Genomic DNA, 15,636 nt, shown 5'->3' with positions numbered 1-15,636 from the left:
CGCCTACAATGAAAACCTGAATTGAGTAGTCACAGGTTTATATTTAAGAGAATTTGTATTTTTTAAAAAAAAAAAGGAGAGAATTAAACAACAGCAGATGGGGTAGAGAGGGAAAATTAGAGGAAAGGGGAGGGGGGATAGTAGGGGAAAGGAAAGTTAGCAGAATACAACAGTCATTAATATGGTATTATGTAAAAATGTGGATGTGTAACTGATGTGATTCTGTAACTTGTATTTGGGGTAAAAAATGGGAGTTCATAACCCACTTAGATGATATGTCATGAGCTTTGTAATGTTTTGAACAACCAATAAAAAAAAAAGTACAAAAAAAAAAATTGGAGCTTGAAAATCTTCCGTTAAAATTTTTTTCAGATCCAGATAGCTTCACTGGAAAATTCCAACAAACATGTAGGGAAAAAAAGAATTATACAAATTCTATAAGAAAACTGAAAAGGAGGAAATACTTCCTAACTTATTCTGAGGCCAGCATTAACCTGCTATCAAAGCCAGAAAATGACATTACAAGAGGTTGTGATACCTCTCATGAACACAGGTGCAAAATTCTATACAAAAATTGTGGGGAGAGTGGGGGGTTGTAAAAAGGGATACAACCCAGGGCTTCACACATGCTAAGATAATGCTCTAATGTGGCTAGGCTAATGCCACATCCTCAGTCCTTTTTATTTTGATACAGGGTCTCACTTAGTTACCCATCGTAGCCTTGAACTTGTGAACCTCCTGCCTCAGAGTAGCTGGGGTTATAAGTGTATGCCACCACATCGAGTTCCCAAGCAAAATTTAAATGAATTAAATACAATAATATATAAAATGAATAATACCTCATGACTAAATGAGATTCATGCTAATATTTCAAAGCTGGTTTGCCATTCAAAACATATTACACATCATATTAGCAAACAAATAACAATCCAATACCCATTCTTAGTTCAAAAACAACAACAATAAAAACCTTAGGAATACAACAGTCTCTTTCTGATAAAAAGAATCCACAAAATTAACCTATATTTAACAGCACACATAATTTAAAAAAGATTGAATGTTTTTCTTTTAACATAAGGAACAAGATAAGGATGACCACTCCCATCATCTCTATCCAACAATATACCAGAGATTTTGCTTACTTTAATAAGGCAAAAAAAAAAAAAAAAAACTGACAGTCAAGTGAGAAAGAAAGAATTCAAGCTATATTTTTAAATGATGAGATTATCTATATAGGAAAATCTAATGAAATATACCCCCAAAAAAAACTACTGCTAGAAGGTGAGTTTGGCAAAGCTGCATGATACAAGAGCTAGATACGGAACTGAATTGTTCTGTTGGTAATGAAAAATTTTATATTGAATTTTTTAAAAATACTATAATAATACCAAAAATGTCAAATATTTAAGACAAATTTGAAAGGGATATGCAAGACTTCTACTTTTAAAAGATTGCTGAGAGAAATTAAAGAAAATCTAAACAAATGGGAAGAAATAAAATGTTGATTTGTTGGAAGACTCAATGATGTTAAGAAGTCAATTCTCTCCAAGTTGATTCATAGATCCAGTATCTCAGAATCTCAGCAGGCTGTTTTGTATAAACAGGTAAGCTGATTATAAACTTCCAATGCATATGCAAAGGACCCAGAACAGTCCAAAGAACTTTGCAAAAAAAAAAAAAAATCATAAGACAAACACTATTACAAAGGTAAAGTAATTCAGACAATGTGGTACTGATATAAAGATAAACAAGTAGATCATGGTACAAAATAGAGGCCAAAATAGATTCATGTAAACAGAAAACTTATTTTGGCAATGGTACAAAGGCAATTCAGCAAAGAGACAATGTTCATTTTTAATAAATGTTGCTGGAAAACTAAAAACCCATATACAATAACTCATGAATTTTTACCCCTGTTTTGTACCACATACAGAAATTAACTCAAAATGGGTCATATTCCTAAGTGTAAAACCTAAATAAATAAACCTCCTCAAGGAAACAGGAGCTAACTAATGTGACTTGGGGTTAGGCAAAGAGTTCTTAGATATGATACCAAAAGTGCATTAAAGAACAACTAGTAAATTGAATTTCATCAAAATTAAGAACATCTGTTCTTTGAAAGACACTGCTAGGGGAATGTAAAACATGTCAGTCTGGGACAAAATATCATAAATCTGATAAAGAATTTGTATCCAGAATATAAAAAGAACTTTTAAAACTTAATAAATAAGAAAAACAAATACCCCAATAAATAATAGCATACAAGATTTGATACTGTACCAAAAAATGGCAAATAAGCACATAAAAATATGCTCAACATCATCATCAGCCAATAGGAAAATACAAATTAATATCACAATAAGAGGCTGGGGTTGTGACTCAGTGGCACAGCACTTGCCTTGTACATATGAGGCAATCGGTTCAATCTTCAGGACTGCATAAAAATAAATTTAAAAAATTAAGGTATTGTGTACATCTGCAACTAAAAAAATATTTTAAAAATCACAATGAGGTAATACTATGTATCTATTAGAGTAATAAAATTTAAAAAGACTACCACAGTAAGTATTTAAGATAAAGACTTGGGGCAACTGAGTCTTCATTCACTGCTGGTAGGAATGTAAAAGGAAATGACAACTTGGAAAACAGTTTTGCAGTTTTAAAAATTAAAAATACCCTACCACATGGTCTACTTATATCACTTCTGGGTATTTTCCAAAGAGAAAAGCGAGCATAAATCCACACAAAGATCTGTAATATAGTTGTTCAGATATATTTAGTTCTAAGAGCCAAAAGCTGAAAACACCCAAATGGCTGTCAATGTTGAACAGATACATCCATACAATGGAATACTTTGAGCACTCAAAAGAATAAACAACTGGTATAATCAGAAACAGAGACAAATCTCAAAATAATTACACTGAATGAAAGAGCCAAAAAAAAAAAAAAAGAGTACATGTGATATAAATTCATTTACATAAAACACTAGAATAAGTAAACTAACGTATAATGACAGCAGATCAGTAGGTTGGTGGTTGCCTGGAGAAAGGGACAGAGGACCATGAGGAGAGAAAAACATAGAAATTTGGGGTGGTGATAGATCTTTTCATTCTCCTCATTGTTATGATGGTTTCTTGGGTGTGAATATGTGTCAAAAATGATTAAATCATAGACTTTAAATGTGAAGGTTATTGGATATCAATTATACCTCAATAAAACTGTCTTTAAAAAGAGCTACCTGAATTATATAATATCAATTTTACATTGTCCCTTTTCTGTTAGCATACCGAAAATTTTCACTGTAGCAAACTTACTCATATAACTGCTTCAAATACACCTTTTCCTTTGAAATTTACTCTATATAAACACGACTGTAAAAGTAAATTACTGGATTATGGATGTGGCTCAAGTGGTAATGTGCTCACCTAGCATGGGTGCGGTGCTGGCTTTGATCCTCAGGACCACATAAAAATGAAATAAAGATGTTGTACTCACCAAAACCTAAAAAACAAAAATTAAAAAATTCTCTCTCTCCTCCCTCCCTCCCTCCCTCCCTCTCTCTGTCTCTCTCTCTCTCTCTCTCTCTCTCTCTCTAAATAAACCTAAATTACTATTGGATAGAAAAGTTAACAAATTGATCTCCCTGGATTGCACACTTGTCTGTTTACTGGCTTCAAATGAACTCTGAATGTTTAGCTAAACTATCAGTACTGAAGGCTCAGTCACTGAATACTGAAAACACTGTGTTTGAAAGCAGCCCTAAAGAAATTCATTAATTCAAATAAATGTTTACTGCACATGTGCTCTCTGTATGTTATGGTTAAAAGGGCTGGATTTTTTGAAGAATGGACAGTACCAAATTAAAAATTATTCCACGGAATAATTTGTAAGGTTTAGCAACACTTAAATCACATAATGAAAGAATAGCAATGGAAGAAGACCACAGACAGCGAAGAACAATGACTCTTCTAATTAAAGGTTAAAATAATAAATTTCAATAACATGACTGAAGAACTGTATACTAACAGCTTAGAATTCCAAAATGACAAGTATCTCTCATATCTTAAGTGAACTCAGAACAAAGATTAAAAATTACTTCCACACACAGCAAGTATGGAGTCTGCCAGCTCTAAGTAGTCATTCTGGCTTAGAAATATAAAAGGATATGAAAAGACAGACCCCAAATTATTATTTTTTTAAATATCAATAACAAATAGAAAGTTTTAAGTAAATTCTCTAACAGTTGGTATCAAAAATAATATTCTGTAACAGCATATTCTTCATTACTGAACTCAGCTAACTGGACCAATAATGGAAATTACTATATTTTATAGAAGATGCAAGCTTAATTATTCACCACAAATAAAACCATCCATAGCTCTGCCATAATATACAAGACCTTTTACAGCATAGCAAGGGCAGCCATTTGAAAACCTTACACTATCTTTTTCCCTTGCAATGATAATACCGTTTAAGGTTGTTTATCTAAAAGAACCCAACATCTCCTCCATTTGTGTACAATGAATTGAATCATTTTCTTCTGTCATGTATAACTGATTACAACTAATGCGTATTTTGAAAAAAGAACCCAGGAACTCATGCCAGGTACCCAAAAATCTATAAAAATCATTTGTTAGTGGTAACTGTGGATGGTATGTGCTTCAGATTCCCTTAAAAATTTACTCTTCTTCTAAATTTATTCAGATTCTTCAAAACTGTCATGTTTTGTGTTCTCAAAGGTATAATTTTGCTAAACAATGAGCTTTTAATGAATTTTGACTGACATGATTTCTCTACACGTCTTTCAAACACATCATACACAAATTCATATCTACATTAAACAATACTAATCCTGAGTGTTCAGTAATCATTGAATCTAGACAATGAGTTCTGCAAGCACAATATCCAGGTATTCTTATCTTCACTGAGAAGCAATATGCTAAACAAAAGATGAAGAAGACAACCATAGTATTGAGTTATTGCATCTTCTATTTATTGATTTTTTTTTGGAGTTTTACAAATGAAAATTGGTAAATTGGTGAAAAAAAAAGCAAAGACATTTAACCACTTAACACAGATTTTGGTGTCTAAGGAGGGTTCTGAAGCCAATTTCCCACATACACCAAGGGACAAACAAATATGCAACTGACTATGATATTGTGTTATATGATAGGGTGGTAGGACAAAAATATTTAGCCTCTAAGTTAATATAATTATATTTTTGCCTTAATTTTTTAAAAGAATCAAGCAGCTTCTCCCAAGTGGAGAGAAATATTACTAATTTATATAAACACAATTATGTTTTTATAAAATTTAATAATAAAAATTATGGCATACCTAAGCTAAAAATAATTTGGCTTTACTGAATATAGAGTGAAGACAGAATTAGAAGCACAGTCATCTCAAAATTAAAGAGTAAAAATATTAAAGTTGAATTCCATTCTAGGCTGGTATTACAAAAACTATTAAGATATAGGAATCAGGAGTCAGATTTCAAGATGCCGAAATATTAAATTTGTAATCATTTTATTTTTGAATAAGAAATGGAACTACATTAACTTCTGCTACTCAGAGTACACAATCTTGACATCAACTGAATTCTTACTTTTAAGGTGAACTTTCAGTCCTTTCCATTCACAAATAAGACCTGATTTATTAAGTTCTCTGATTTGTATCTCTAGAGTAGATCACAGCACATTTTCTTAGTACAATATATATTGTTCCAAGTGTTTTATAAACATCTTTTGTGAGAGTTTACAGGAGTGATCTGAAATCACTTCCAAGATTCCATCCTATAACTCAGTTATTCTTAAAAAAAAAAATAGAGTTTCTCTGCCTTATCACTTTCATTTTCCTATTCATCACAAGTCTGATTCTAATCTGCCCCTCACACACACACAAAATCACTGGCAGGATTATCAACAGAAAATTACAGGCATTAAATTCTAGGCAGGGCAAAAAGGCACAATTTTGTTACTTAGACATGAAAATTACAGGTCCACACCACAACTGAACTTTCAAAAAAGTCTTTTAGCCAATAAGAATAAATCTCAAGAGTTATCAATCACTTAGCTCTACATGGGGCTCCTAAATCTATATTTCTTGATCAAATGATCCATCCTATGCCTGCTATGCATGGCTACCTATATGCATTCATTCACAGATGTGCCAAGTACAGTAATGCTAGGCTCTGAAAGTCATAGCAAAGAAAAGAACCAGTCCCTAGAGAGGCTTCTATTAGTGAATAGAGTCAAGTGAATAGTCACAGGAACATAACATCTTGGCAGTCACATCCCAAACTAAGCTGGTCTAAAAGTGAACTCGGTTTACTTCATGCATTCTAGTCTACTCACTTGTGAACCTTGATCTTGCACAGAAATGCTATCATGACAGGCTACTCAGGCCACAAACTTTTGAGGCATTTTCAACCTTCTGCTTCAAATCTTAATAACTGCCCAAGCCAGATTGAATAAAAAAAAAAAAACAGATGGCTCTGCTCCACAATGCTTCCCAAATTCTGGGAATGCTAGTGATGATAGCAGAGAGTTCCCAGCAAAGCTTCTGCCTTAGCAGGAGGCAATAAAACCAAACCTACAAGTAATCTTGGCGGCTGGGGTTGTGGCTCAGTGATAGAGAACATGTCTAGCATATGTAAGCCACCAGGTTTGATTCTCAGAACCACATAAAAATAAACAAAATAAAGTTCATCACCAACTAAAAAATATATATACATTTAAAAAAAAGTGCTCTTGGGATTTTAAAAAGCATGGCTGGGAGGAGACCCTCTTTCCTCCCTCTTTTTAGAGAGCCTGAGGATGACCCCTGCTCTGTTACTTTTAACCCCAAGGGCCTAAAATCTTGCTGGCTTCTGTGGCATTTCATTCCTTTGAAACCTTCTTCAGAAATCTTTCTTCTTAATAATCCTCCTTTTAACTTATGATGGTTGATGCAGCCAAGCATCCAGATTTTCACGTTCAAAAAATTTCCAGTCTGTGTATTCACCTCAACCATCAGAACACTAGCTCAGGTCTTCATTGGCGCTTATCTGGACTAGTCCAACAGCCCCACAATTCTCTTATTTCTAGTCCTCACAACCACCATCTGTGATACAATAACAGGAAAAACCGTGTTCCCCACACACACCCAAACTCATCAATAGCTCTGCATTATTAAAGAAAGATCTAAAATCTTTAACAGGACTCACCCCACTCTCTATACACAATCTTCTCTCCAGCCAAAGAGCTGTTTCTCCTTGACTCAAATTTTAGCTCTGACTACCCAGAACTGCTTGGCTTTGGACTGGACCTCAGAAATCCACACCCACCACACTGAATTAATTAGTAAGTAGGAAGTTCCCATTCTTGAAAACCTGAAGAAATCACAGAAAAGTGGCTTTCTTCAGGTTTGCTTCTGGGTATCAAAGTCATCACAATGATGTCTACATTTTATTACATCGATATCCATAAATATTGCTGTTACAGATCACTGGTGCCAATATACACAACACACACAGCAGCAAGTATCTGAAAGGAAGAATCAAAGATTATAACAAAAGGTTCTGATCATCCATGCATCTCTGCAGACAGAGCACCAGCACTGACTCACTGTGAGGATTTCTCACCCCTTATCCTCCACTGGTGCCACTACCCTCTGTAGAAATCTGTAGCCTGACACATGACTTCTTGTTTTTAAAGGACAGGACCATGTCTCCAGCATTCCTAGATCTCCAAGCCCAGTCAAGTCCTCAGAATACATTAGACACCTATAAATATTTACAGAATAATATGTGCATTCTGAGCTAAGCAGAACACTCAAAGACATTTTCTGATTTTAAAGAGGGCACTAGATATCAGGTTTGAAATCTTGGGCTTCTTCTATTAATTTCATGAAAATATTTGAAAACACAATTTTTTTTTAATATCTCTAACCCATTGTGTAGTTAATGAAATGACCATTATTTCTGTAGAAAAAAATTTAATGGGAGATTTGAGAAATAAGGTCTGAGGTTTTTTAACTTATAGAAAATTTCAGAGAAACTGCATAAGGAGACAAAAAAACTGGCAAATTAGACTCCAATAAAAAATCTACATGCTTCATAAGATGTGAAAAGACTATAGAATAAGAAAAATATTATACTTCACATATCTGATAAGAGTACATTTGTGTATTTCCAGAATACATAAGAACTATTACAACTGAACAAGAAAAGAAAAGCTCAATTTTAAAATGGGCAAAGGATCTGAATAGTCATTTGCCTAAGAAAGATAAACAATGGCAAACAATTACATGAAAATATACAATTTCATTAGTTATCAGAGAAATCCAAATCAAAACCACAATGAGATGCCACTTCATACCCATTAGGATGACTACTATGAAAAAAAAAAACATATTAAAGTGTTGGCAAGGATATGGAGAAATGGAATCTTCAAACATTGATGATGGGAATGTAACATGGTAGAGTCACTTTATAAAACAGTCTGGCAGAGTTACTTATGGCCAATAAATTTTACTCAAAAGTATCTACCCAAAAGAAAACATAAGTCAACTCAAAAACAAAAATATTCACAGCAGCATGATCATAAGAACCACAAAGTGCAAGTCACCCAAATATCCATCAACTAATAAATGGATAAACAAACTGCAGTGTATCCACATAACAGAACACTATTTCACAATAAAAAAAAAAATAAAGTTCTGTTATGTGCTACCTCAAAAAGAGGCTAAGAAGCCAGACACATAGGGCCATATATTGAATGATTACATTTATATAACATGTCCAGAACAAGTAAATCCACAAAGAGAGAAAAAAGATTCATAGCTACATGGAGCAAGAGTGAGTGGAGTGTGATGACTAAAGGGTATGGGTCTTCTTTGAAGGTGATAAAAGTGTTTCAGAATTAGACACAAAATAGGCACACAACTATGTGAATATACTAAAACTCAGTGAATTGCACATTTCAGGGGTGACCTTGATGGTAATGTGAATTATATATCAATAAAGCTGTTATTTTTTAAAATGGCTACACAAAGTCAAATAGTAACACCTCTGAACAAGGCTCTGGTGAATCACTCTACCTGTGAAAGAATAATCTGTCATAAAAACATACAATCTGTTCAAATGGGGAAATAATCTATGTTCCTACCAATAAATTCCTATTGCAACCAATCTAAAAACCAAATCCAAAGTAAAAAGAGCAGAGAACAAAAGAGAATGCAATTCACAATTAGCTGGCAGGTTACAGAATGAAACTAACCAAGAACTACAAAAAGGAAAATGTTTATTAAGACTATCCAGTTCTTATCAATTACATGATGTAAACAAGTCAAAATCCTGTATACTCATAAAAAAATCTGCTAGCTTATTTATTAGCACAAAGCAAGGAAAAAACAAAAAACAAGCATTCTCTTCTATAATCAAATTAACATCCCACAGAAGGTCTGTTTGTACTTGGCAGCATGAACCTTTCATTTCAGAGTGCTGCTAAATTAATCAAGCCTATGTTGTATTGAACACAATGAGCCAGACACCCTGGCATGCTCCTAGACTTCATTAGTTGATTCTGAGGAACATTAAAAATAAAAAGGATAGTATGAATTAGGGCAAGGGTGGTGAGAGAATAAAGTAATTGTCAGTCTTTTCAACATTTCCATTATCTACAATACAACAATGGAAACAGTCTAACAACTTTTTTTTCTTTTTTAGTGGAACTGAGGATTGAATGACACATGGATGTACTATAAAGGGGCTAACCCCCAGACCTTTTTATTTTAATACATGGTCTCACTAAGTTGCTGAAGCTGGCCTTATACTATTGATCTTCCTGTTGCAGCCTCTGAAGTCCAATGAAATTTTCTAAGATTCTACCAATACGCTTCTCTGTTTGCATTACCCTTCTCTGTATGCCTAAGAAAGCACTGGAACTTAGATAGAGAAATCTGAATTCAAGTGATATTTTTTTGTTTGTTTGTTTTTATTTTTTTAAACCTGCTAGCTACATGCCCAAGGACAAATTTCACAATTTTACTGAGTCCTTGTTGTTTTGAGAATAAAATGAAGTAATAATGCACACAAAGAGCACAGTGCAATGCTCAATCCAAGCCCACCACAAAAATCCTCACTGTTCACAACTCTTCACAGAAAATACTCATTTCAGAACTTATACCAGAGTAGGTGTAATTAATATTGGCCATCATTCTACCTTGTAAACATCTAAAGAGCTATGAAGAATTAATACTGAATGAATAATCTTCCTCCTCCATTCCCCTCCCACATAGGTTTTGAAAAGCTATCAATAAAGTCTCTAAAAATATTAAATCACAGCATGACACAAAGCATTCATTCACCTAAAAGGTATTTAAAAGTACCGAACTGAGAGACAGAAAAACATGAAGAGAAACACTCTATTAGAAAGAAATGCCTATTTTGCAGTGCAATAATTGGTAATCTTTCCATAAAGATTGATGCAATGTGTTTATAATTTCCAGGTGTCAATAATCTGTTTTTAAGGTAAAAGAAAAAAGAAGTGGGATGGTTTCAACCACCAAGAAAAGATGTGAGAAGATATCTTTTCTCATTGACAGCAATTAATGTTTGAGTTATGGCTTCTAGAATGTTTAGACTGAAGAAAATTGTTATATTAGAACAGACTGAAATACATCTAAAACAAAACACAGTGGGTTTAACATACACAAACACAATCTGCACCTAGGTGTCCTCTCTAAACAAACCAAAGAAGAAAAAGCTTGTTTGAAATTCCAATTGCACTGCTATAGATAAGATGTGGGGGTGTGGGATAGTGGTTTTCAGCCATATTCCCATGCTGGATGTCCAATTAAAGACAGCATCTAGACTCTGTAGTAATAGACTTGCTCTGCCTAGCTCCACACAAATTTGCATTATGTCACACACTGGACAAAACTTTCAGGGTTAGGAGGGAGGAAATTTCTCAGGGGAATGGGATGTTCATAACTTTGGGAGTTTCACTAAGCTCTGAAATCTTTATGGACCTTGTGCCCCAAAGCTACTCTTATTCCCTCCTCTTTCTAAAATTCCACTCATAAGACTTTGAGTTAACAGTGCCCCTAGGGGAGATCTGGTCAATTGCAAAGTCCACAGAAGGAACCCTGAGTGGCTCTTATCTACACTGTACACCAGCACTTGGTATCTCTCCTCCCACTGCAGCTCAGTACTACCACCTTGATTGCAAAGCTGTTTTATCTCAAAGAGTACAAAGTCTCAAATTCTTCACAGGAAGACTGAACTTCTCTGTCTACCCAACTTTCCAATAAAATGATCACTTACTATGCCAGTCTAAATTAAGCTTTATGCCTCATATAGAAAGAAACTGTTTCAAATGCACAAAATCCAACCCATGTTATATGTAATGAAGACTTTTTTTTTGATAGTTGTAGAAGAACATAATTAATTGATTGTTTGTTTGATTGATTGATTGATTTTTTTGCTGAGGATCAAACCCAGTGCCTCACACATGCCAGGAAGGCACTCTACCACTGAGCCACAATCCAAACACTGTAATAAAGTCTTAAAATCTATTTAAATGTAGTATAAAAATTTTAACAAATGCAGCTGACAGGAGAAATAAAGGATAAAGCCTTCATTTTAATTACAACTTCTATTTAATCCCTCACTTTTCAGGGATATTTTTAGTAGGCATTAGGGCACAAATTAAAGAAATGAACTCATCAGTATAATAAAAGGCACTGTATAAACAATTTCCTCTACTGCCACCGAAAAGAGATTCAAGAACCTCAAACATCAAGATTTTAGAAAACAAATAAGATTACATCATTAGCCACAATAAGATCCCAGAAGGAAAACCTCAGAAAAACCTCATTAATCTTGCCCAATAATGAAGACTCAATAATTTCAAGTCTGCCTTGATTTAATTTTGGACTATGTATTAAGAAATAATGGCTAGGGGCTAGTGTTATGGCTCTGTGGTACAGTGCTTGCCTGGCACATGCAGGGCTGTGGGTTCAATATTCAGCATCACATATAAATCAATAAAATAAAGGTATTGTGTCCAACTAAAACTAAAAAATGAATATTAAAAAAAGAAACAATTGCTAGGCAAATTAAAGTGCAAATAAAAATTGCTAGAGGATTATTTGATTTTAAGATTTTCACATGAAAAACTACTTCTGCAATAATACTAATTAAAACTAGTTACATTTATTCTTTAGAATCCTGTATTTCAATAGAAATCAAATATACAAAATACAGAATAAAACACTGGTTAAATCTATTATATCATTAATTTTTCCATCTCTCTATTTACTTAGGCCTTGAAAAACTGGTTTAGGAGTCAGAAAAACTTCACAGGCAGGTCCCAGACAAAGACTTATTCATTCTACTCAAATACTGGCAATCTAATTCTCTGCTTTTATTAAAAAAAAAAAAAAAAGTAAACCATACAATTATATTTACTTTGTTTGTGGGGTGGGCATTTACTTAAACCTAATTTTCAAACAACATATTGTGAAAAATATTGCCATGCCTATACTGCGAAACATAAACAGACCTTAAACAAAATCCAGCAGCATACCTAGTTTAAATACTTACTCTGTCCATAATGAAAAAAAAAAAAAGATTTAAAATACATGGCTTATGTGATTTTAAAAATTAACTAGAATATAGTACAAATCAAATTTTGAAACATAGTACCATCAAATGAAATAGTAGCAAGTGCCATAGTTATGCACATCTAAATTAAATAAAACTATGTTTGTCTTCTCTAAATTAAAATGTATGGGTATTGACTTTCACATCTTCAACCTAATAATAAATACATATCAACCATTGGGAGATTGAGGCTTAGGCAGGAGGATCCTAAGTTCATGGCCAGCCTTAGAAACTTAGTGAGGCCCTAAGCAACTTAGCAAGACCCTATCTCAAAATAAAAAATAAAAAAACAAAAGGGCTGGACATGTGTTTCTGTAGTAAAGTACCCCTAGATTAAATCCCCAATACAAAAAAAATTAAACAAATAAGTAAATAATGATTTGGGTGTCTGTGGATGCCCCACCAGGTAGGTAGGTACTCAGTGCTGAATAAAATCTGGTGAATAAATCACCAGTTGGACCATATGGTACAAACCTTGGGGTACTCTGTAGATAATGTTAATTGAAGTGAAAACAAAACCCCCCTCAGGAAAGGCAATCAAGATGTAATTTATATATAGAAGACAGTTTAAAGTTTTTTTTTTATTAAGCCAAAGAATAAACAGTAGGTCAATGACAAAGTTGTGAATCTGCTTCATGTGAGGCCATCTTTATATGTAACTCTTATTTGATTGAAATAAAATCTAAAGCAAATATAAAATTAAAAATCATATTTACATTAGGAAGTGAAAAAATCTTTTGGACAGAAGAAATACACATAGGTTTAATACACATAGGTTTACACATGAACACACAATCACATAGTTTACATGACTCAAAAACAGTATATTATCAACCAATTATGGAAATAATATTCTGTATGCTATTAAGCCATTGGTATCCATGTTTGAAAATTGTTAAAAAAATTATTTTGAAAGTTACTTTAGGCTTCACTTCAGTGAATAAAACACAAAAGTACTGCTCTTTGCAGAGGAAAACATTCTGTATTCAAAACAATTATAGTTGGTTGATCAAGTTTTCAATTTTTTTTAATATTTACTTTTTATGTGGACACAATATCTTTATTTTAATTTAATGTGGTGCTGAGGATTGAACCCAGTGCTTCATGCATGCCAGGCTATCACACTACCACTTGAGCAACATCCAAAACCTCAAGTTTTTAAATATTAATATTGATTTAAAATGAAGGCAAAAGATAAAAAAAACAACTCAGTATACTTAAATATTTGCATCACATTTATTCCTAAGAATATCTGACACATAAGAGTCACAAGTATGTACTTAAGAAGAGAATTCTTTGTTAATAAGAATATTGAATGAAAAAAATTTTTGAATAACACAAGGTTTCCTTCAATAGTTGAATACAGTGGAACACACCTGTTATCCCAGAAACTCAGGAGACTGTGGCAGGAGGATCACAAGTTAAAGGACAGCCTCAGCAACTTAGTTAGGCCCTGTCTCAAAATTATAAAATAAAATATAAATAAAAGGTTCTGGAAATCTGATTTACTGGTGAGGTGCCCCTGGGTTAAATCCCCAATACCAACTAAAAACATGTTACTCAAAAATGTACTTTTTCTTATCTATTAGATTAGCAAAGATTAAAAAGATTAACAAAACTTGGTATGAGCAAGGGTTTTGAAAATAAGATTCTCATGGTCATTGAAGGGGATACTTTTTACAGATAACAGCTTAGCCATAGTTATCAATATTTAAAACATATATAATGTTTGACCTGGCAGTTATACTTCGAAGAAGATAAATGAATAAGTATACTATTACCAACATACCATTATTCACAAGAAAGAAAAACAAGTAACAATGTAAATGGTTATCAAAGGAGTAGATAGATAAAGTATGATGCCTCTAAATGATGGAAAACTAGGCAGCAAGGGCTGGGGTTGTAGCTCAGTGGTAGAGCACTGGCCTGGCACCTGTGAAGAACAGGGTTTGATTCTCAGCACTGCATATATAAATAAAGATCTACTGACAAATAAAAAAATTATAATTAAAAAAAACAGAACTAGGCAGCCATTGATCACCCATGATTATGCACATCAGTTTCAACTCACAAATAGAGATATATAAAACATATTAAAAATGACCACATAGCTCCATATAGAGAGAAACTGCTATTTATTGAAAGTCTTTATTACTGCTATTTATTTAAAGTTTTCTGTATACTTTCATATCCATCAATAAGTTTCCAAACATGAGTTAATGGTGGCCATTTCTTTGTGCAAGAATTGAGGGCTTACTATTGTTATTATGTTGTTTTTATGGGTAGAAATTTTTCTAATTATTATAATAAAAAATCACAACAAACTTTTAAGATAAAGAAGTGCCTCTATATCACCAAGATTACTTGAAGTCTTTTCAACCTCCTATTTAAGAGGAAAGAATTCATTGAATGTTGCTAGATGTAATACAGGATCTCCTTCTCAGAACCACACTTTAAAATGACAAGATAATAGAAATTAAAATATTAGAGTCAAAGAGATAGGGAAAGACAAACATCATTATTCAGAAAGCTCACATTATTGGTATCCACCTTACCACCCACAGGTTCTATGAACTGAAACACTCCTAAAAAAATATCCCTTTTACAACTTAAAGAAGCAGAATAAATAATAATAATAATTAAAGAATTTTTAAGATGTAAAATCATAAAACACTTACCACAGTGAAAATATTTAATTATTTTCCTGTCTTACATTCTTTCTTAGCACCTGAAAAAAAAAAAAAAGGTTGGAGAAGTTAAATAGATTTTAAATGTATACATTTAATCTGATGTTTGTTTCTTTTAGATTTTCGTTTTTCTGGCACCAGACAAAATAGTTCAAAAGTACTCATGGAAAAATAAACAAGCAAGAATTCTCAGGAATATGAAAAGCAACAAGGGGAAACTAGTTTTAAAAGATGTTAAAACTTTTATAAAACCAATAATGTGATGCTGGTGTATGAAGAAAAAGACTAATAGAATACAAACCC

At 33.1% G+C, this 15,636-nt stretch overlaps 1 pseudogene; it reads right to left on the bottom strand.

Moving 5' to 3' along the window:
• The window catches only part of LOC144368930 (uncharacterized), an 85,224-nt pseudogene extending 69,848 nt beyond the window's left edge, over window positions 1-15,376 (bottom strand).
• Between the last annotated feature and the right edge of the window lie 260 nt (window positions 15,377-15,636).

The sequence above is a fragment of the Ictidomys tridecemlineatus genome, chromosome 12 (assembly GCF_052094955.1).
Source record: "Ictidomys tridecemlineatus isolate mIctTri1 chromosome 12, mIctTri1.hap1, whole genome shotgun sequence".
Lineage (NCBI taxonomy): Eukaryota > Metazoa > Chordata > Mammalia > Rodentia > Sciuridae > Ictidomys > Ictidomys tridecemlineatus.
The sequence above is the reverse complement of the archived record's forward strand: the minus strand, read 5'-3'. Positions and strand labels throughout refer to the sequence as shown.